The following is a 23,122-nucleotide window of genomic DNA, read 5'->3' as shown; positions in this document are numbered from 1 at the left end:
AGCAGAGGATTAAATCCCTACACTGACTATAAAAAAGGGAGGGCATCCCCATTTTATTGATAGGCAAACTGAGGCCCAGGTAGCTTAAAGGGCTTTTTCCAGGGTCACAGAACTAATTCATGGCAGAGCTGAGACTCCCCCGACAAATGAGCTGCACGTGGGAGGAACTGGATGTTTACGTGAGAAAACACAGCTGCAAGGCAATGGGTACTTGGTGGGTAGAGAAAGGGGCAGCTGCCCAAGGGAAGTGCTGAGAAATGGGAGATTGGTGGGCCATAGAGCCCCAGCTTTGGAGTAAGAACCAGCTTTGAATCTAGGTTTTGCAAAATACCAGCCGCAAGTTGCTCTCTGTGCCTCAGTTTATCTGATAAATGAAGAAAATACTTGTACCTACTTCATTAAGCTGTTCTGGCCATCAGATGACAGGACACATGTACTAAACTTGACATCCACCATGTGGGAATCGAGTCATTCGATAGATCACAAGTATTTTGGTGGTGGTGTTCATTAACAGCTCTAGTCATCCTTCACCTCTGCCTGGAGCTGACCTGGTAAATGCTGGTCCCCCTGTGGTAGGTAGGCTCAATTTTGGAAAGAAGATGACCACGCTGATGAGGACTTGGGTGTGGCTCCAAGCCAGGAAAGGCCCTCGGCAGCTCGTGGGAGCGGGGGAGCAATAGGAGATCCAAGACCGCAGAAGCCTATTCCTGCAGCTTACTCTGAGGGCCTGTGAACAAAACAAAGCAAAACCTGGTATGAAGTTTCCAAACAGTTCTCAACTGCTGCCAAGCCTGGATCTGTTTTCTGAGTCACACCGAGGCAGCTTCATCCCCCACTCCTTCCAGGGGCAAGGCCTCATGACCCTTGGGAGCTGGAATCCCCCCTGAGCAATGGAGCAACTGATGGCGAGAGCTTGTGTTCCCAGGGAGGCTCCTGGCTCTTGCCCCTGCAGCTCTCACGCTGAGCTATGCCAAAAGGTGGAGACACAGGGTTGCAATAAAATCCAGAAGGTCAACTCGGCTGAAAGTGAATATTAGCCCCTCAGGTATTAAATAGGAGGGCGAGTCCTCAGACTCTTCACTCTTCTCACATAGAAATGTCTATTCCCTGCCTATACCCAAGCGTAGGTCTCACAGTGATATTTCCCTGCTTCTGAGCCTTCCATGGCTCCCTATTATCTGTGTCCTATAGGATAAACTTAAACTTCAAGACCCTTGAAGAACTGGCTTTGGTCTTCCTCTGCACCCTGCCCCCCCCCTTTTTTTTAAACATCTTTATTGGAGTATAATTGCTTTACAATGGTGTGTTAGTTTCTGCTGTATAACAAAGTGAATCAGCTATATGTATACATATATCCCCATATCCCCTCCCTCTTACGTCTCCCTCCCACACTCCCCATCCCGCCTCTCTAGTGGGACACAAAGCACCGAGCTGATCTCACTGTGCTATGCAGCTGCTTCCCACTAGCTATCTGTTTTACATTTGGTAGTGTACATATGTCCATGCCACTCTCTCACTTCGTCCCACCTTACACTTCGCCCTCCCTGTGTCCTCAAGTCCATTCTCTACCTGTGCATCTTTATTCCTGTCCTGCCCCTAGGTTCTTCAGAACCTTTTTTTTGTTTTCTTTAAGATTCCATATATATGTGTTAGCATACAGTATTTGTATTTCTCTTTCTGACTTACTTCACACTGTATGACACTCTCTAGGTCCATCCACCTCACTACAAATAACTCAATTTAGTTTCTTTTTATGGTTGAGTAATATTCCATTGTATATATGTGCCACATCTTCTTTATCCATACATCTGTCGATGGACACTTAGGATGCTTCCATGCCCTGGCTACTGTAAATAGTGCTGCAATGAACACTGTGGTACATGATTCATTTGGAATTATGTTTTTCTCAGGGTATATGCCAAGTGGTGGGATTGCTGAGTCATACAGTACTTCTATTTTTAGTTTTCTAAGGAACCTCCATACTGTTCTCCATAGTGGCTGTATCAATTTACATTCCCTCCAACAGTGCAAGAGGGTTCCCTTTTCTCCACACCCTCTCCAGCATTTATTGTTTGTAGATTTTTTTGATGATGACCATTCTGACCGTTGTGAGGTGATACCTCATTGTAGTTTTGATTTGCATTTCTCTCATGATTAGTGATGTTAAGCATCCTTTCCTGTGTTTGTTGGCAATCTGTATATCTTCTTTGGAGAAATGTCTATTTAGGTCTTCTGCCCATTTATGGATTGGGTTGTTTGTACTTTTGATATTGAGCTGCATGAGCTGCTTGTATATCTTGGAGATTAATCCTTTGTCAGTTGCTTCGTTTGCAAATATTTTCTCCCATTCTGAGGGTTGTCTTTTCATCCTGTGTATAGTTTCCCTTGCTGTGCAAAAGCTTTTAAGTTTCATTAGGTCCCATTTGTTTATTTTTGTTTTTATTTCATTTCACTAGGAGGTGGGTCACAAAGGATCTTGCTGTAATTTATGTCATAGAGTGTTCTGCCTATGTTTTCCTCTAAGAGTTTGATAGTGTCTGGCCTTACATTTAGGTCTTTAATCCATTTGGAGTTTATTTTTGTGTATGGTGTTAGGGAGTGTTCTAATTTCATTCTTTTACATGCAGCTGTCCACTTTTCCCAGCACCACTTCTTAAAGAGGTTGTCTTCTCCATTGTTTATTCTTGCCTCCTTTATCAAAGATAAGGTGACCATATGTGTGTGGCTTTATCTTTGGGCTTTCTATCCTGTTCCATTGATCTATATTTCTGTTTTTGTGCCAGTACCATACTCTCTTGATTACTGTAGCTTTGTAATATAGTCTGAAGTCCGGGAGCCTGATTCCTCCAGCTCTGTTTTTCTTTCTCAAGATCGCTTTGGCTATTCAGGGTCTTTTGTGTTTCCATACAAATTGTGAAATTTTCTGTTCTAGTTCTATAAAAAATGCCATTGGTAGTTTGATAGGGATTAAACTGAATCTGTAGATTGCTTTGGGTAGTATAGTCATTTTCACAATGTTGATTCTTCCAATCCAAGAACATGGTATATCTCTCTATCTGCTTATATCATCTTTAATTTCTTTCTATCAGTGTCTTATAGTTTTCTGCATACAGGTCTTTTGTCTCCTTAGGTAGGTTTATTCCTTTTCCTTGCAATGGTAAATGGGAGTGTTTCCTTAATTTCTCTTTCAGATTTTTCATCATTAGTGTATAGGAATGCCAGAGATTTCTGTGCATTAATTTTGTATCCTGCTACTTTACCAAATTCATTGATTAGCTCTAGTAGTTTTCTGGTGGCATCTTTAGGATTCTCTATGTATAGTATGTCACCTGCAAACAGTGACAGTTTTTCTTCTTCTTTTCCAATTTGTATTCCTTTTATTTCTTTTTCTTCTCTGTTGCTGTGGCTAAAACTTCCAAAACTATGTCGAATAAGAGTGGTGAGAGTGGGCAACTTTGTCTTGTTTCTGATCTTAGTGGAAATGGTTTCAGTTTTTCACCATTGAGAACAATGCTAGCTGTGCGTTTGTCACATATGGCCTTTATTATTTTGAGGTAAGTTCCCTCTATGCCTGCTTTCTGGAGGGTTTTTAACATAAATGGGTGTTGAATTTTGTTGAAAGCTTTCTCTGCATCTATTGAGATGATCATATGGTTTTTATCCTTCAATTTGTTAATATGATGTATCACATTGATTGATTTGTGTATACTGAAGAATCTTGCATTCCTAGGATAACCCCACTTGATCATCGAGTATGATCCCTTTAATGTGCTGTTGGATTCTGATTGCTAGTATTTTGTTGAGGATTTTTGCATCTATGTTCATCAGCGATATTGGCCTGTAGTTTTCTTTCTTTGTGACATCTTTGTCGGGTTTTGGTATTAGGGTGATGGTGGACTCGTAGAATGAGTTTGGGAGTGTTCCTCCCTCTGCTATGTTTTGGAAGAATTTGAGAAGGATAGGTGTTAGCTCTTCTCTAAATGTTTGACAGAATTCACCTGTGAAGCCATCTGGTCCTGGGCTTTTGTTTGTTGGAAGGTTTTTAATCACAGTCTCAATTTCAGTGCTTGTGATTGGTCTGTTTATTTAATTTAATTTAATTTAATTTATTTTTCTTTTGTGGTATGCAGGCCTCTCACTGTTGTTGCCTCTCCCGTTGCGGAGCACAGGCTCCGGACGCGCAGGCTCAGCAGCCATGGCTAACGGGCCCAGCCGCTCTGCGGCATGTGGGATCCTCCCGGACTGGGGCACGAACCCGTGTCCCCTGCATCAGCAGGTGGACTCTCAACCACTGTGCCACCAGGGAAGCCCTGGTCTGTTTATATTTTCTATTTCTTCCTGGTCCAGTCTCAGAAGGTTGTGCTTTTCTAAGAATTGGTCCATTTCTTCCAGGTTGTCCATTTTATTGGCATAGAGTTGCTTGTAGGAATCTCTCATGATCCTTTGTATTTCTGCAGTGTCAGTTGTTACTTCTCCTTTTTCTTTTCTAATTCTACTGATTTGAGTCTTCTCTCTTTTTTTCTGGATGAGTCAGGCTAATGGTTTATCAATTTTGTGTATCTTCTCAAAGAACCAGCTTTTAGTTTTATTGATCCTTGCTACTGTTTCCTTCATTTCTTTTTCATTTATTTCTGGTCTGATCTTTATGAGTTCTTTCCTTCTGCTAACTTTGGGTTTTTTTTGTTTTACTTTCTCTAATTGCTTTAGGTGTAAGCTTAGGTTGTGTGTTTGAGATGTTTCTTGTTTCTTGAGGTAGGACTGTACTGCTATAAACTTCCCTCATAGAACTGCTTTTGCTGCATCCCATAGGTTTTGGGTTACCGTATTTTCATTGTCATTTGTTTCTAGGTATTTTTTGATTCCCTGTTTGATTTCTTCAGTGATCTCTTGGTTGTTAAGTAGTGTATTGTTTAGCCTCCATGTGTTTGTATTTTTTACAGATTTTTTTTCCTGTAATTGATATCTAGTCTCATAGCGTTGTGGTCAGAAAAGATAGTTGATATGATTTCAATTTTCTTAAATTTACTGAGGCTTGATTTGTGACCCAAATATGATCTATCCTCGAGAATGTTCCATGAGCACTTGAGAAGAAGGTGTATTCTGTTATTTCTGGATGGAATGTCCTATAAATATCAATTAAGTCCATCTTGTTTAATGTGCCATTTGAAGCTTGTGTTTCCTTATTTATTTTCATCTTGGATGATCTGTCCATTGGTGAAAGTGGGGTGTTAAAGTCCCCTCCTATGATTGTGTTACTGTCGATTTCCCCTTTCATGGCTGTTAGCATTTGCCTTATGTATTGAGGTGCTCCTATGTTGGGTGCATAAATATTTACAATTGTTATTATTTTCTTCTTGTATTGATCCCTTGATCATTATGTAGTGTCCTTCTTTGTCTCTTGTAATAGTCTTTATTTTAAAGTCTGTTTTGTCTGATATGAGAATTGCTTCTCCAGCTTTCTTTTGAATTCCATTTGCATGGAATATCTTTTTCCATCCCCTCACTTTCAGTCTGTATGTATCCCTAGGTTTGAAGAAGTGGGTCTCTTGTAGACAGCATATATACTGGTTTTGTTTTTTATCCATTCAGCCAGTCTATGTCTTTTGGCTGGAGCATTTAATTCATTTACATTTAAGGTAATTATCGATATGTATGTTCCTATTCCCATTTTCTTAATTGTTTTCGGTTTGTTATTGTAGGTCTTTTCCTTCTCTTGTGTTTCCTGCCTAAAGAAGTTCCTTTAGCATTTGTTGTAATGCTGGTTTGGTGGTGCTGAATTTTCTTAGCTTTTGTTTGTCTGTAAAGGTTTTAATTTCTTCATTGAGTCTGAATGAGATCCTTGCTGGGTAGAGTAATCTTGGTTGTAGGTTTTTCCCTTTCATCACTTGAAATATGTCCTGCCACTCTCTTCTGGCTTGCAGAGTTTCTGCTGAAAGATCAGCTGTTAGCCTTATGGGGATTCCCATGTATGTTATTGGTTGCTTTTCCCTTGCTGCTTTTCATATTTTTTCTTTGTATTTAATTTTTGATAGTTTGATTAATATCAAACTATTAATATTGGCATGTTTCTCCTTGGATTTATCCTGTATGGGACTCTCTTCACTTCCTGGACTTGATTGGCTATTTCTTTTCCCATATTAGGGAAGTTTTCAACTATAATCTCTTCAAATATTTTCTCAATCTCTTTCTTTTTCTCTTCTTCTTCTGGGACCCCTATAATTCAAATGTTGGTGCGTTTCATTTTGTCCCATAAGTCTCTTAGACTGTCCTCAATTCTTTTCATTCTTTTTTCTGCTCTGTGGTAGTTACTTCCACTATTTTATCTTCCAGGTCACTTATCCATTCTTCTGCCTCAGTTATTCTGCTATTGATTCCTTCTAGAGAATTTTTAATTTCATTTATTGTGTTGTTCATCATTGTTTGTTTACTCTTTAGTTCTTCTAGGTCCTTGTTAAATATTTCTTGTATTTTCTCCATTCTAGTTCCAAGATTTGCGATCATCTTTACTATCATTACTCTGAATCCTTTTCCAGGTAGGCTGCCTATTTCCTCTTCATTTGTTTGGTCTGTTGGGTTTTTACCTTGCTTCTTCATCTGCTGTGTGTTTCTCTGTCTTCTCATTTTGCTTAACTTACTGTGTTTGGGGTCTCCTTTTCACAGGCTGCAGGTTCGTAGTTCCCATTGTTTTTGGTGTCTGCCCCCAGTGGCTAAGGTTGGTTCAGTGGGTTGTTTAGGCTTCCTGGTGGAGGGGACTGGTGCCTGTGTTCTCGTGGATGAGACTGGATCTTGTCTTTCTGGTGGGCAGGACCGCGTCCAATGGTGGTTTTTGGGGTGTCTGTGACCTTATTATGATTTTAGGCAGCCTCTCTGCTAATGAGTGGGGTCGTGTTCCTGTCTTGCTAGTTTTTTGGCATAGGGTGTCCAGCACTGTAGCTTGCTGGTTGTTCAGTGGAGCTGGGTCTTAGCCTTGAGATGGAGATCTCTGTGAGATCTTTCACCATTTGATATTACGTGTGGTCGGGAGGTCTCTGGTGGACCAGTGTCCTGAAGTTGGCTCTCCCACCTCAGAGGCTCAGGCCTGACACCCGGCCAGAGCACCAAGACCCTGTCAGCCACTCGGCTAACGTTTTAGGAATAATCCTTTGAAGAGCTAATTTACTGAGATTCCAGCCTGAAAAATATGATCTCAATCACTTCTTAGCAGAGATGTTCATGCCACGCTCATCCTGGGGCCAACCTGGCTGTTGACCCCCGCCTAGATCCCAGCATAAGCAAAGGAAGCAGCCTGGTCCTTTTTGGGCCCCACAGGAACCCACACTCCAGCCATATCCAGGACATGCAGTTCCTCAGATGCACCTGGGGATTCTATCCCACTGTGCCTTTTCTTGTGCCCATGAGAAAACTGATGTAGTGAAGACAAGGTAGGGGCTTGTTATATATCTGTTGAATCAAATCATACTTTATTTTTCCCTCTTGTCGTCTTTAAAAAGCACAACAAAAATAAAGACACAGATCAACATAGCTATGAAAACTGTACCTTAAACAACAGGGATAACTGAAATAAATTCCTGATGCTGACTTGTCTATCTTGAGCCAGGATTGCAAGAGGCTTGTCCTACCACTAAAAAGGGCAAATTGGAGCTTTTGTCTTATCCTTTGTCTGGGGGCTAATAGCCCTGGAATGGAATATCCCCCCTAGGTTCCATCACTCTTTGCCCCTTACCCCACATTACTTTTACTCAAGTAGAGAACCGGAGGCTATGGAAGAAGCCTGTATGCCACAGAATATGGAGGTAAAACAACATTTTGTAAGAGGGCATTTGTCTTTTCTCTACTGGGGACCAATTCATGCTGCCCCTAATTTGGTGGCTAAAACCATTTTGTATGCAGGATTCTTGGGTTAAGAAAGACTCAAGTCAGCCCCAGTAACCTTATGGTGTTAGCTATAGTAGGGTCTATATTAGTTCTCATCCGGGGGCATTTTTGTCCCCCAGGGATACTGGCAATGTGCAACATTTGGAAATGACTCGGGGTGCTCTTCTCCAGATGATCCCATGACACAGCTCAACTGGAGCCTCCTCAGGGAGGTCTTCTCTGTCCATCTTACAATCAACATCTATGGTAATCATTTCATTTCATATTCTTCATAGCATTCAACAATATCTGAAATTAGCTTATGTATTTGTATACTTGTCTAAGTCCCTCACTAGAAAGTAAGTTCCATGAAAGCAGGACTCCCTCCTGTCTTGTTAACCCTTACATCCCAGTGCCTAAGGCAATGTTAGGCAGTAGGAAACTTTCATCCTTGGTAGATCAGTGAGTAACTGAAGCCACTGTTCCTTCCTGCCCATCCTCATCTATTCATCCTTCACTAATAGTCTAAAGTTCACACCGTAGGCCTATGTAACCCCTTCCTGTTTTTGACTCCTCCTAGCACTTTATAACTCTGATTGACTTTTATCTTACTCTGCTGTGCATTTGGATTCTGTGGCTGTTGTGCTGACCTCTCTGCCCTACTGTAATCTCCTCAAGGACAAGGAGTGGGCTTTACTCCTGGATGTATTTCCTGGTATCCTCCCAGAGTCTACACTGTGTAGAGTGCTGCTTAGATATTTGTTAGTGCCTGTTGCATTGAATTCCACTTGGATTGCCCCCCACAGGGCGGACAGGGAGCTTTCTTCTCCTCCAGCATCTTCAAGGTAGAGACACAGCCTTTAGCAAACTAGATTTCACACCTAGTGAATTTTCAAGCAGACGAGCAGTTTTTAAGGCAAGAGACTGTTGAGTCAGGCTACTGTTTGAGCTCCTCTATGTGTATATTCTCAGCAGAATCAGAGAACTTATGAAAGGATAAGTAGAGCACTGCAAAACGTGCAAAATTCCATGCTATCGATGAAATGTGGTTTCTGATCTCCTCTCAACTGCTCTTTTAAGCTGGCCCAAACAATGCTGAGATTCTCTTTTACTAGAATAATTCCACTGAAGAATAGTAACCATTACATTCAAGAGAGTTAGAGCTAGGATGGATCTCAGAAATAATCCAGCCTGACTCTCCTTATTAAGAGACGAGGAAGCTGAAGTTTCAGGAGTGGTTGTGTCCAACATTACACAGAAGTCAGGGGCAAATGTGGGATACCCAGGCAGGCCTCCTGACCTTTGGTCAGTGCTGTTTTCAACTCAAGTTTCATCCCTTTATCTCCGCAGCTCTTCTGATGCTGTCACGTAACATGTTTCTTCCCCCAAACTGCAAGTTTTAGTCTTTTCTGCACCCTGGCTGGTGGAATGGGGACTTGCCTCCATGGTCCGAGTTCAAGGACATCGGGAAATCTTCTCTGTTTCCTTCCTGCCCCCGTCTCCCACCCTAGTCAGTCACTGCTGCCAGAATTGCACCATAAGAGACAAGCTACTTTATGTCTGGACATAATCTGTCTTTAGATCGAAGGTTCAACCTCAAATGCCTATGGGGGCTAAGAAGGTAATATGAATGGTAAGTTGGCACAGGTGGGGCTCTGGGGGGCTGGAGAGCACAGGCCATGTCCAGTGGGCCTAAAGAGGCAGCTGTGGCTCCACTCCAGCCGGAGAGGCCATATCTTCTGTGTTTTCAAAAGAAGCTAGAAACGAGGATTTTTTTCATTGGAACTCCTCTGAATTTTAAGCACTGGCAACAACAACAACAGAAAAATTAAAGTACTGTCTGGCTAAAAAACAAACAAACAGAAAGACCTCTCCAAGCTGGACTTGATCTTTTACATAGGAGTGTGAAGCCACGTATAGATTTTTTCTAATGGATGGAGTTTGGGAGAGATCAGAGAAATAAACTATATCCTCAGGGACCAGGTTTAGGTAGCATCTGCAGGACCTGCAGTAGGATGGGGGGAATGACACACCCAGAGTGCAAAAAACACTGAACTTGCATGACCTGGAGAGTGATTGCCTCCTTCAATTTTGCACCTTGGGTCCCTCACTCACCTCGTCCTACCTGCAACCCTAAGCAAGGCAGGGGTGGGGTATAGCGGAGAGAGGTGATGTGAGTCAGGGGAAACCATATCTACAGGTCAGGCTGAGTGAAGCGGACAAAGTGGTGTGAAGGCCACTGAAGGCCAGTTTTGCAAGCTGTATGATGCTGCTCTGATTCCCCTGCTGTGGAGGCGGCTGGGGAGAGTGTGTCCTGTGCTAATAGCACCACTGTTTGCTTCCACGCTATTGCCAGACCTTCTGGAAGCCCTGACTCAGTCTTGCCCCAAGTGACCTCAGTGGAAATTGTGAGAAAGCAAGAAGCAGCAGTTGTTTTTATCTCCAAACCAAGCAGAGAAAACAGTTGTGGACACTGCCTGGATCTCAGGCCTCAGCCTTTTGACTCTCTGGGAGCCCCCAGAGCTGCTGGGGACCATTCCTGGCAGGTAGGGAAGGAGGTATCAGCTAACTCAGAGGCCTCAGGAGCTTGCATAGGCCTCTACCTCCTGTGAGCCACCTCGGGGGCAGGGCAGACTTGTTGCCCTTGAGGTGCTGTCCTGTTTAATTGTGAAGAAGGGGAGGCTGGGTCTTTGCAGAACACAGCCTCCCTGCCTCCTGAGTGGAGCCCAGCAGGAATCTGGAGGAGCAAGACTCTGAGCAGCTCCTCCTGCTGCCTCTTTGGCTCCCCAGCCACACGCCTGTGGTTTGGGCCCAGCACTGGGGACAGCTAGGTTTGTTTTGGTGTTCAAACCAGGGGGGAGGGACATGATTTTAACATCGAAAAAATAAAGTGTTTTCAAGAGAGAGAGAAGGCTTCCAGTGGGAGCCTTTGAAGGCTCTAACCCCGCCGGCTCCCTCCCAATCTCAGAGAATTTAATGCCTGATGGGAACCAGCAGTTAGCAGCAGCTGTAGGGAAATGAACAAGCAATGCTGTGGGAGTTGGACCAGTTATCCCCAAGATGTTGGGAGGGTCCACATAACCTTTACAGTGGGGGTCTCTGTGACCTCCTTGTTTACCTGAATCCTTGCTGCTACTGGCTATTCTTAATAACTGCAGCACATATCTGGGTCTCCAAACCCTGTGGGGCTGCTTGAAGGGGTCCAGGGGAAGGAGGGATTTGAGGGGATAGGAGAGATGTGACAGCTGTCTGCAAATACTGAATATTGGAGAAGCTGTCAATTGGTAATCGGAAAAAACAGACTTTTCTGGGACCCCAGACTATAATTAGGGCCCGACATGGAGCTAAAGGAGACTTATCTTCCTATTAAAATAAGCAAAACAACAACAAGAAAAACCTCAAGTTTTCTTTTCTTTTCTTTTTTTTTAAACAATCATGGATATCTGCCAATTGTTGTATCTGGTCTCAGTCACCTCCTCAGACAAGACTTCGACGAACTCCTCCCCCTCTCTTCCTCCACTACACTTGATCCTCCCTCAGTTATTCTGTGCCAGCAATCTGCTTGTTTCCCTCAAGTTACTTATCAAAGTCAATAAACATTGCACCTACTGCCTGCTCACTTGTTCAGTTTCTGTCTACCAGTCTGGATGACAAGCTTCATGAGGGCAGAGATCTTGTGCCTCATTCATCCTTGCTTCCCCAGTGCCTAGCATGTGGCCTGGCACATAGTAGGAACTCAATAAACATTAGTTCTAACCAAAGCAATCTACAGATTCAATGCAATCCCTATCAAAATTACCAATGGCATTTTTCACAAAACTAGAACAAATAATTTTAAAATTTATATGGAAACATAAAAGACCCTGAATAGCCAAAACAATCTTGAGAAAGAAGAACATAGCTGGAGGAATCATGCACCCTGACTTCAGACTATACTACAAAGCTACAGTAATCAAAACAGTATGGTACTGGCACAAAACAGAAATATAGATCAATGCAACAAGATAGATAGCCCATAAATAAACCCATGCACTGATGTTCAATTAATTTATGACAAAGGAGGCAAGAATACACAGTGGAGATAAGAGAGTGTCTTCAATAAGTGGTGTTGGGAAAACTTGTAAAAGAATGAACTTAAAACATTCTCTAACACCATACACAAAAATAAACTCAAAATGGATTAAAGACCTAAATGTAAAGCCTGAAACCATAAAACTCCTAGAAGAGAACATAGGCAGAACACTCTTTGACATGAATCATAGCAATATTTTTTGGATTTGTCCTCTAAAGCAAAGGAAATAAAAGCAAAAATAAACAAATAGGATCTAATTAAACTTAAAAGGGAACCACTGACATAACAAAAAGACAACCAAATGATAGGACTGATAAGGGGTTAATATTCAAAATATATAAACAGCTCATCCAACTCAACATTAAAAAAAAATCAAACCAATTATAAAATGAGAAGATCTGAATAGACATTTTACCAAAGAAGACACAGATGGCCAACAGGAACATGAAAAAATGCTCAACATTGTTAATCATCAGAGAAATGCAAGTTAAAACCACAATGAAATATCACCTCACACCTGTCAGAATGACTATTATCAAAACGAACACAAATAATAAACGTTGGAGAAGATGTGGAGAAAAGGGACCCTTCATACACTGTTGGTGGGAACGTAAATTGGTGCAGCCACTGTGGAAAACAGTATGGAGGTTCCTCAGAAAACTAAAATTAGAACTACCATATGACCCAGCAATCCCACTACTGGTTATATATATGAAAAAAATAAAAACACTAATTCGAAAGGATACATGCACTCCAATGTTCATAGCAGCATTATTTACAATTGCTAATGGAAGCAACCTAAATGTCCACCAACAAATGAATAGATAAAGACGATGTGGTGTGTGTGTGTGTATATATATATATATATATATATATATATATATAAATGGGATACTACTCAGCCACAAAAAAGAATGAAATTTTGCCATTTGCAACAACATGGATGGACCTGGAGAGTAATTATGCTAAGTGAAATAAGTCAGATATCACTTAAATGTGGACTCTAAAAAGTAAAACTAGTGAATATAACAAAAAGACTCACAGATATAAAGAACAAACTAGTGGTTACCAGTGGGGATATGGAAGGTGAAAGGGGCAAGATAGGGTTAAGGGATTAAGAAGTACAAACCCTTATGCATAAAATAAATAAGGTACAAGGATATATTGTACAACACAGGTAATATAGCCAATACATTATAAATAACTATAAATGGAGTACAACCTTTAAAAATTGTGACTATGTTGTACACCTGAAACTTATATATATATATTGTACTATATACCTCAATAAAAACCAAACCAAACCAAACAAAAACCCATTAGTTGATTGATTGAATGAAGAGTGAACGAATACTTCAGGAAGAAAAGAACTCCCTACCACTGGAAAGATTTAGGCAGAAGTTGGGTGGTCAATAGTCAGGGATGCTAGAAAGCTCTCCTTCCTCCTATTTCCTACAGTGGTAAGTCAGGCTAGCTGCTGGGACAAACAGACCCAAACTATATAATTGTTCAACTATCAAAGTGAGTTCTTTTTGCTTATGCTTAGTTTCAGCTGGGCAATTCTGATGGGTAGGCAACACCTCTCTAAGGGGTGGTTCAGGGACTTAGGACCCTTCCATCTTGTGGATCCATCATCTTCAATATGGTAGTTCTCCCCTTAACTGCAGTTTCACTTTCTGCGGTTTCAGATTCTGATAGTCAACCATGGCCCAAACATATTAAATGGAAAATTCCAGAAGTAAACAATTCATAAGTTTAAATTGCATGCCATTCTGAGTAGTGTGATGAAATCTCATGCTGCCCGGCTCTGTCTCACCTGGAACGTGTATCCTCCCTTTGTCCAGAGCATCCTGCCCATTATCACTTAGTAGCCACCTCAGTTATAAGATTTACTATCACAGTATCATAATGTTTGTGTTCAAGTCACCCTTATTTTATTTACCAGTGGCCCCAAAGTGCAAGAGTAGTGATGCTGGCAATTTGGATATGGCAAAGTGAAGCTATAGTGCCTCCTTTAAGTGGAAGGGTAAAAGTTCTCTACTTAATATGAAAAAAAAATCATATGCTGAAGTTGCTAAGATTTATGCTAAAAATGAATCTTCTATCCATGAAAATGTGAAGGGAAAAGGAATTCATGCTAGTTTTGCTGTCACAGACTACAAAACTTATGGCCACGGTGCTTGTTAAGTGCTTAGTTAAGATGGAAAATGCATTAAATTTATACACCAAGCTAACAAGGTTTGGGTCATGGCCCAGGAGAGAGAGGGGATGAGTTTGGTTCATAATCCGTCAGGCTGTGCTGTGCCTACATAGGCAGGAGGTGGGAGCAGATCTTTTCTGGAAGCCTCTCCAGTCCCCAGCATTTGTGTTTAAAGGTTTGTGTTTCCTTTTTGTAACAGCTTAGCACGTAAGGAAAAGTCCAGATACTTATCACCTCTCTTTCTTTTTTCACTTTTTAAATCCTTTTTCTTTTGCTCATGAGTTCCCTTAAGCATTTCTGGTGTGTCATTAGGGACAGTGAGAATATTTGCTTAGGCAACCACAAAAATGCCCAGGTCTAACAGACCTGTCTAGGAATCCCAGCTTTATCACTCCCTAGGTATGTGGCACTGGACAAGTGATTCAACCTCTCTGTCCCTCTACTTTCTCCCCTGGAAAATAAGGACAATAACAGTAATACTACCTACTCTGTAATGCTGTGAGTTTTAAAAGAGCAGAGGTATGTATCATTCATGGTGCATTCACTCCAGGTTGTTGTCCCAGGTGCTTTATTTTTATCATCTTTTTTAATCCTTCACAGGAATTCTATGACTTACAGACTATTGTTTGTCCTAGTTTTATAGAGGAAAACACGGAATCACTGAGAGATAAAGCAGCTTGCCTCAAGTCATGCAGCTAATAGATTGGCAACACAGACTTGCACAAAGTCATCCAATTTCAGAGTCCACAAGGTTTGTAAAAGATGATAGCAATCATGATTACCAAGAGGATGATTTTTTTTGGTTGTTATCATTTGCTCTCGAGCCAGTTCTAGGATTACTTATAATATTAGTCATGAGTTGCAGAACATTTCACAGTCTATAAAGTGCTTTTGTGGCTCTTAGCTAGATAGTTCTTCACAATGACTCTGAGGTCCAATCACTATGGTACCCCTTTGATAGGTGATAGAAATGAGCCTCAGAAGGCATGAGTCACTGGCCCAAGGTCACACAGCTAGAATATGGTGGAGGTGGCTCTCAAGCTCGAATTTTTGACAAAGCTGTTGCCCTGGTTAAATTCAAGTTAATATGTCAGAATGGTGCCTGGCACATAGTAAGCATGATATAAATGTTTGTTAAATAAATTAATTAGATAAATATCACACGCCACTGATCTCCTCAACAAATATTTCTCTAGCACCTGCTATCATCTGGGAAGTGAGGGGGGGTTGTAACTGTGAGCCTGGGTCTCTTGTCCCCCCACCCCACCCCCACCTCGTGTCCAGTGTCCTTAGGCTGCCTCTTGGCTGGGCTGGTCTGTTTCTGTTCACCTTCCGCCTTGCTCTGGTCTGCTCTTTTTGGCAGCTCCCTATGACCTGGGCTCCTCCCCACAATTAAAAAAAAGATTGGCTTCTCACTGTTCCTGTTTTTCAGGCCTCTGCTTGCTACAGTCTGACGGAATTGTCTTCTAGAAGGTGTTGTTAACTAACAGTGATCTGATGGGTCATAGTGCCCTCTCACATAACTGATTTACAGTGGGCTTCAATTAACCTGAAGGAATTATTAGTGGTGGAATTTCAGGCCTCTGCATAGGCAAGGGGGAGACAATTTGATGAGAGGGCCTGAAGTCACAGCACAGAAACCTGTGAAGCAGGAGGGCCAACACTGCTCAGGGTTTTTACATGAAGTCCACTCTGACTGGAAGACTGGTGATGCTTCTTTCACTCTGCCCTCTTTCGTAAAAGTTCTTCCTTAAGTTGCTTCGGAAGATTCCTAACATTCCTTGTCAAATGGAGCCCCACATGATTTGTAACTCATGTTTTTTATGGAACAGACCCATAAATTCCCAAACAATGAGGAAATAGAATTGAGAAACATGTGTACACTTAGTCAACAAGTTTTAATGAGTCTCTGTTATATGTCAGGTACTGTTTGAGGTGCCAAGGAGGCAAGAACAAGCAAGTAAGCCATGGGTTCCCAAGAGCTTTGAGAAGGCCTGTAAAATGTGTTTCTGCCTTTTAAACCTTGAGGGGGAGTTGCACCAGGTGGTCCCCTAAAGTATCTTGGGCTTTAAGACCTATGATCACATGACATGACAACCTATTGCTTTGCTAGTTCAAAGAACTCCTTCCTTCTACAAGTAAAGACATCATGAAAATGGGGTGTGTCTGAGACTTCCAGTCACATCCTAGTATCCCTTCTTTCTTCACCTGTAGTAACAGAACTTCTGATTTATAGCTGGGCATTTGGCTACAGGGGATAAAGACTGTATTTTCCATCTTCTTTTGTAGCTGAAGGTGGCCATGTGACTAAATTCTGACCAAGGAGATGTGAGCAGAAACACGTGTGCAACTTCTTCTGGCCGCACTCTTAAACTGAAGGGATATGCTCCCTCCCATTTCCTCTTCTGACTCTCAGAGAGTGAGGATGTGGTGATGAGCCATCAAGGGCCATGGGGATAAAGGTATACCCTGGGGATAGTGGAGCAACAAGATAGAAGAAGAGATGTAAATAGCTTTTTTTGTTGTTGTTTAAGCTACTGATATTTGGGGGCCTCCATCATAGCACCCAATTAGCTCTATCAATTAGTGAAAGAGTGGAGTTAAATTTTTCTATTATGATTCCTGATTTGTCTATGTATTTCTTTGATTCTGTCCATTTTCATGTCTTTTGAAACTTTTTATTAGGCATTTACCTATTTATGATTACATGTATTTTTGATGAATTGACACTGTTATTTTGAAATGCCCCTATTTATCTCTGGTATCACTTTTTTGCCTCAAAATATATTTAATTTTAATTTAATATAGCCACTCTAGCCTTTTTATTCTTATTATATGCATGGTATAGTGATTTACTCCACGGATGTGCATGGGACATCCATCTACTTTCAACCTATATGTGTCTTTATGTTTGAAGTGTGAGTTGCAGGCAGTACATAGTCTAGTCTTGCTTTTACATACATTCTCATAATTTAGTTGAAGTGTTTAGTCCCATCACATTTTAAAAAATAAAATTTACATTTTAAAACAGTTTAAGAATTACAGAAGAATTGCAAACACCATCCAGAGAGTTCCCTCAAACTATCAGTACATACATAATTTCCCCTATTAGTAACATATTACATTAGTAGCCCGTTAACTTTAATATAATTATTGATGTGGCTGGATTTAGATCTACCATTTCAATATTTGATTTCTGGTTTTCCCTCTGTTTTCTGCTCTTGTTTTCTTTTGAATTACTTTAATTTTAGAATCCTCAATTTCTCTATTGGCTCTTTAGCTATACATCTTTGCATTACATTTTTAGTGGTTACTCTAAAGGACTACAATATAAAATTTTCACTTTTCAAAGTTTGATTAGAGTTAATACTGTGCCACAGCACATAAAATGTAGAATACTTGTGATGATATAATTTCATTTACTTCCCCATAATCTGCCATCTTTTATGGTATAGTTGTCATATATAGTCTATTTACCTATGTTATAAACCCTGCAAGACAATATTATAGTTTTTCCTTAGACCGTCATATCCATTTAAAAAAATTAAGAGTAAAAAACAGCTTTTATATTTATCCAGATATTTATTATTTCTGATGCCCTTAATTCCTTCCTGAAGATTTGATTTTTCCTCTGGTATCATCTGCTTTAAGCTTGATGAATTTTCTTTATCATTTCTTGTAATACAAGTGCTCTGGCAACAAACTGTCTCAGTTTTAACTGAAAATTTCATTTTAGTCTCCTTTTTGAAGAGGTTGGGTATAGAATTATGTCCCTGGATATAACAATATGGATTGATTGTTTTTTTGCTTGTAACATTTTAAAGCTGCTGCTCCCCTGTCTTCTGACCACTATGATTTCTGATAAGAAGTTCATGGTCATTTGAGTCATTGGTCCCTTGTATATAATGTGTTTTTCTCCAGCTTCCTTAAAGATTTTCTCTTTATATATATATATAATATTTTCTCTTTTTATATTTATTTTCCAGCAACTTAACTATAATCTGTTAGGCATTGTTCCCCTTCTGCTTTGATTTTTCTGACTATTTTGAATCTATAAATTTATGTCTTTCAACAAAATTTAGAAAGTTTTCAGTCATTATTTCTTCACATATTTTTTCTATCCCATATTTTTCCACCTTCTCCTTCTGAGAATCTAATTACATGTATGTTAAATCTTTTGATCTTATCCCATAGTTTTCTGAGGCCATGGCCATTTTTTTAGATTCAGCATTTCTATTCCTCTGTTTTTCAAGTTTACCAATGCTTTTCTGTCTACTTCATTCTGCTATTAAACCCAACCAATGGCTTTTAAAAAAAATTCAGGTATTACATTTTTCAGTTCTAGAGTTTCCATTGGGTTTAAAAATATTTTCCATTTATCTGTTTAGATTTCCTATGTTTTTATTCATTACAAGTATATTTTCTTTTTTCTCATTACATGGTTATATTAGCTGCTTTATAGTCATTGTATAATTCCAACATCTGGGTCATCTTGGAGTTTGATTGTCCTTAGAGAATGATTCACATTTTCTTGGTTCTTCATTTGCTGAGTAATTCTGAATTATATCCTGGATATTACAATTGCTACATTGTGATGACTCTGGATTCTATCACATTCCCTGAAAGAGTATAGATGTTTTAGTTTCAGCTGGAAATTAACTTGGTTAGACTCAAACTGCAAATTCTTGCCTGTGGTTAGTGACAACTCAGATCTTGGTTCAGTTCTAGCTGCAAGATGCTATATGTGTGATTTGCTCATGCATGGTGTATGAGTTAGCCAGACACTAGGGAAGAGTTTTTGCATAGAATTTGCAGCACTCCTTTTCTGGTCCTCTCTTTTCTGAGTTTTGCTCTCACTGTCTAGTAGCTGTGTTTACCTAGTCTCTGTTCTCTAGTTCTTCAGGTTAGAAAGATGGTGGATTTTCTTTGGGATTTTAGCTGCTTCATGCTGTATTGCTACTTAGGTCTCACCTGAGGCTAAAGCTATAAAAACTGGAAATTCTGTACTAGTACCTTCTTTCAAGTTTTGATTTTCCTCCAAATATGCCTGCTTTTGTTAATTTTATGGAGCCTTCTGATAGTTGTTTTTAAAAATGTTCTCCAGAGTTTACAGTTGTTGTTTGAAGGATGGTCAGTCTGTTAGGAGTTTAATTTGCTGCACTGAAATGGAACTCTGGAACTCTGAATGTATTAACTTTTTATACTTATGTTTAAAATTATTTGAAAGAATCTAAAAATTCTGAACTTACGGAACATCAACTTAATGGCATATTGTGCAGACATTAAAATAGAGTTAAGACTAAGTAATAACTGAAAAAAATGGTACAAATGAACCTATTTACAAAACAGAAATAGAGTCATAGATGTAGAAAACAAACTTATGGTTACCAAAGAGGAAAGAGGTGGGGAGGGATAAACTGGGAGACTGGGACTGACATATACACACTACTATATATAAAATAGGTAACTAATAAGAACCTACTGTATAGCATAGGGAACTCTACTCAATACTCTGTAATGACCTAATTGGGAATGGAATCTAAAAAAGAGTGGATATATGTATATGTATAGATTTACTTTGCTGTACAGCAGAAACTAACATAACATTGTAAATCAACTATACTTCAATAAAAATCAATTTTAAAAAGACTAGCAACTAAGAAACATTTATGATTAAATGAAATTTTCATTATGTAAAATCATGTCTCCACTTTGATTACAGCTTTGTAAGAATTTGTGAATATGTGTAAAAAACAAACGGGAGGAAATGGGAAGAAAAGGAAAATGTTTTATTTTTAATGTATTCTTTATCTTTTAAAAAAGCATTTCTGTTGTCCTTGCAGTAAATTTCAATGCAGTTAAAAATAATTCAGGGAGAGAAATATTTGATTCCAATCCTATGCCAAATTTTGGATACAGTATTGGAGGAAAAGGAAGATGAAACAGATTATGGTTCTGGGCAGTGAATGAAGTGTTTCTGGACTGAGGCTTCCAAGAGAGGGGTGGGGAAGCAGAGCCCAGCCAGGATTGGAAACCACATGCACCTTGGAGCTTGGAATTCATCCTCTTCCCTTTGAGGGTCAAGTCCAGTGCCCTCATGGGAAATGTAACTTCCTGCTCTAAAGACAAGTAGCTCAGAGCAACTCCAAAAGTCATAGACTTTAAATGGGCCTTGCAAAACATGGAGATAAGTTTGAGGAAGTGAATTAGAAACATATGGACTATATTTTGCCTGAAACTACACAGAGATTTTAATACACAGAGAAGAACATTCTCAAGAGAACTAGCACATTTTAGCATTCCTTACCCAAATCTCAAACATTTCAGAGATGTTTTTGAATAACTTCTTTAAAAAACAAAACCCCAAAAGCCCCCAAACCCTCCTAGTTCCAGAACTTGAAAAGAAAGTTCTGGATTATTATGTCTTTTCCATAGCTTGTCCCAGTTACTCTTTCTCTATATCAAAGGATTTTCCTGGTATAATACTGCCTCAGAGGTAAAAGGAAAAAGATCTGTGATCTGCCATTTACCACCTCTGGGAACTGGGGGAGTTTATTTTAGTGGCATGAGCTCTAGTTTCCTCATCTATAAAACAGGGCTATTATATCTTCTTTGCAGAGTTGTAGATGAGAGATAATATCTATATACAATGTCTCTGTATAAAATGTCTGGCCCATAGTTAACTTTTGGTAAGCACCTAGCAATTATTATTACATTGCTAAATAAATCTGTCCATTCAACACAGGGTTTTTCTTATTCTCTAAATATACAGTAGTAATTTTTTTCTAGTTAAATTACTATTTAATTTATTGTTTGCATTAGAAGACAGGAGAAGATAAGGATTGAGCTAGAAAATGGGTTAAATATGCTATTTTTACATCATTAGCACTGGGTTAAAAATTTGCCTCTACTAGATATGGGCTATATGACTAAGTTAAGAAATTTAAATTCTTTTATCTACAAAATGGAAACAATAGCACTTACCTCTTAGTGTTGTGAAGATGAACTAAGACAAGGGATTAATCTCCAAAATTTACAAACAGTTCAAGCGGCTCAATATCAAAAAAAAAAAAATCAAAAAATGGGCAGAAGACTGAAATAGACATTTCTCCAAAGAAGACATACAGATGAACAAGAAGCACATGAAAAGATGCTCAACATCACTAATTATTAGAGAAATGCAAATCAAAACTACAATGAGGTATCACCTCACACCAGTGAGAATGGCCATCATCAAAAAGCCTACAAACAATACATGCAGGAGAGGGTGTGGAGAAAAGGGAACCCTCCTACACTGTTGGTGGGAATGTAAATTGGTACAGCCACTGTGGAGAATAGTATAGAAGTTCCTTAAAAAACCAAAATTGAGCTACCATATGATCCAGCAATCGCACTCCTGGGCATGTATTGGGAGAAGATCATGGTTTGAAAGGATACATGCACCCCAATGTTCATTGCAGCACTGTTTACAAGAGCCAAGGCATGGAAGCAACCGAAAATGTCCATCAACAGAGGAATGAATAAAGATGTGGTACATATATACAATGGAATATTACTCAGCCATTAAAAAGAATGAAATAATGCCATTTGAAGCAACATGGATGGACATGGAGATTATCATACTAAGTGAAGTAAGTCAGACAGAGAAAGACAAATATCATATGATATGGCTTACATGAGGAATGTAAAAAAAATACAAATGAACTTATTTACAAAACAGAAACAGACTCACAGACTTAGAGAAGGTTACCCGGGGGAAGGGGGGGGAAGGATAGATGGGGAGTTTGGGATTGACATGTACACACTGCTATATTGATTTATTGATTATTTTTCCCTGTTCAGCCTTGATCTTTATTTTTTTAATTTAATTTAATTTTTTTAGAATCTTTATTGGAGTATAACTGCTTTACAATGGTGTGTTAGTTTCTGCTGTGTAACAAAGTGAATCAGCTATACGTATACATATATCCACATGTCTCCTCTCTCTTGCGTCTCCCTCCCACCCTCCCTATCCCACACCTCTAGGTGGACACAAAGCACTGAGCTGATCTCCCTGGGCTATGCGGCTGCTTCCCACTAGCTATCTATTTTACATTTGGTAGTGTATATATGTCCATGCCACTCTCTCACTTCATCCCAGCTTACACTTCCCCCTCCCTGTGTCCTCAAGTCCATTGTCTATGTCTGCATCTTTATTCCTGTCCTGCACCTAGGTTCTTCAGAACTTTTTTTTTTTTTTGGTTCCATTTATATGTGATAGCACACAGTATTTGTTTTTCTCTTTCTGACTTATTCACTCTGTATGACAGTCTCTAGGTCCATCTACCTCACTACAAATAACTCAATTTCGTTTCTTTTTATGGCTGAGTAATATTCCATTGTATATATGTGCCACATCTTCTTTATCCATTCATCTGTCGCTGGACACTTAGGTTGTTTCCATGTCCTGGCTATTGTAAATAAAGCTGCAATGAACATTGGGGTACATGACTCCTTTTGAATTACGGTTTTCTCGGGGTATATGCCCAGTACTGGGATTGCTGGGTCATATGGTAGTTCTATTTTTAGTTTTTTCAGGAGCCTCCATACTGTTCTCCATAGTGGCTCTATCAATTTACATTCCCACAAACAGTGCAAGAGGGTTCCCTTTTCTCCAAACCCTCTCCAGCATTTATTGTTTGTAGATTTTTTGATGATGGCCATTCTGACTGGTGTGAGGTGACACCTCATTGTAGCTTTCATTTGCATTTCTCTAATGATTAGTGATGTGGAGCATCCTTTCATGTGTTTATTGGCAATCTGTATATCTTATCTGGAAAAATGTCTATTTAGGTCTTCTGCTCATTTTTGGATTGGGTTGTTTGTTTTTTTGATATTGAGCTGCATGAGCTGCTTGTATATTTTGGAGATTAATCCTTTGTCAGTTGCTTCATTTGCAAATATTTTCTCCCATTCTGAGGGTTGTCTTTTCGTCTTGTTTATGATTTCCTTTGCTG

General features: G+C 39.7%; 1 long non-coding RNA gene across 1 annotated transcript in view; it reads right to left on the bottom strand.

Moving 5' to 3' along the window:
• Positions 1–428: 428 nt before the first annotated feature.
• The window catches only part of LOC132597024 (uncharacterized), a 172,252-nt gene continuing 149,558 nt past the window's right edge, over positions 429–23,122 (bottom strand). The window contains exon 3 of the long non-coding RNA XR_009563311.1: positions 429–727. This is a non-coding gene — a long non-coding RNA (uncharacterized lncRNA). The remainder of the gene's footprint in view (positions 728–23,122) is intronic.

This window comes from Globicephala melas, chromosome 3, assembly GCF_963455315.2.
Source record: "Globicephala melas chromosome 3, mGloMel1.2, whole genome shotgun sequence".
NCBI classification, from domain to species: Eukaryota; Metazoa; Chordata; class Mammalia; order Artiodactyla; family Delphinidae; genus Globicephala; species Globicephala melas.
This window is presented reverse-complemented; position numbering and strand designations above follow the sequence as displayed.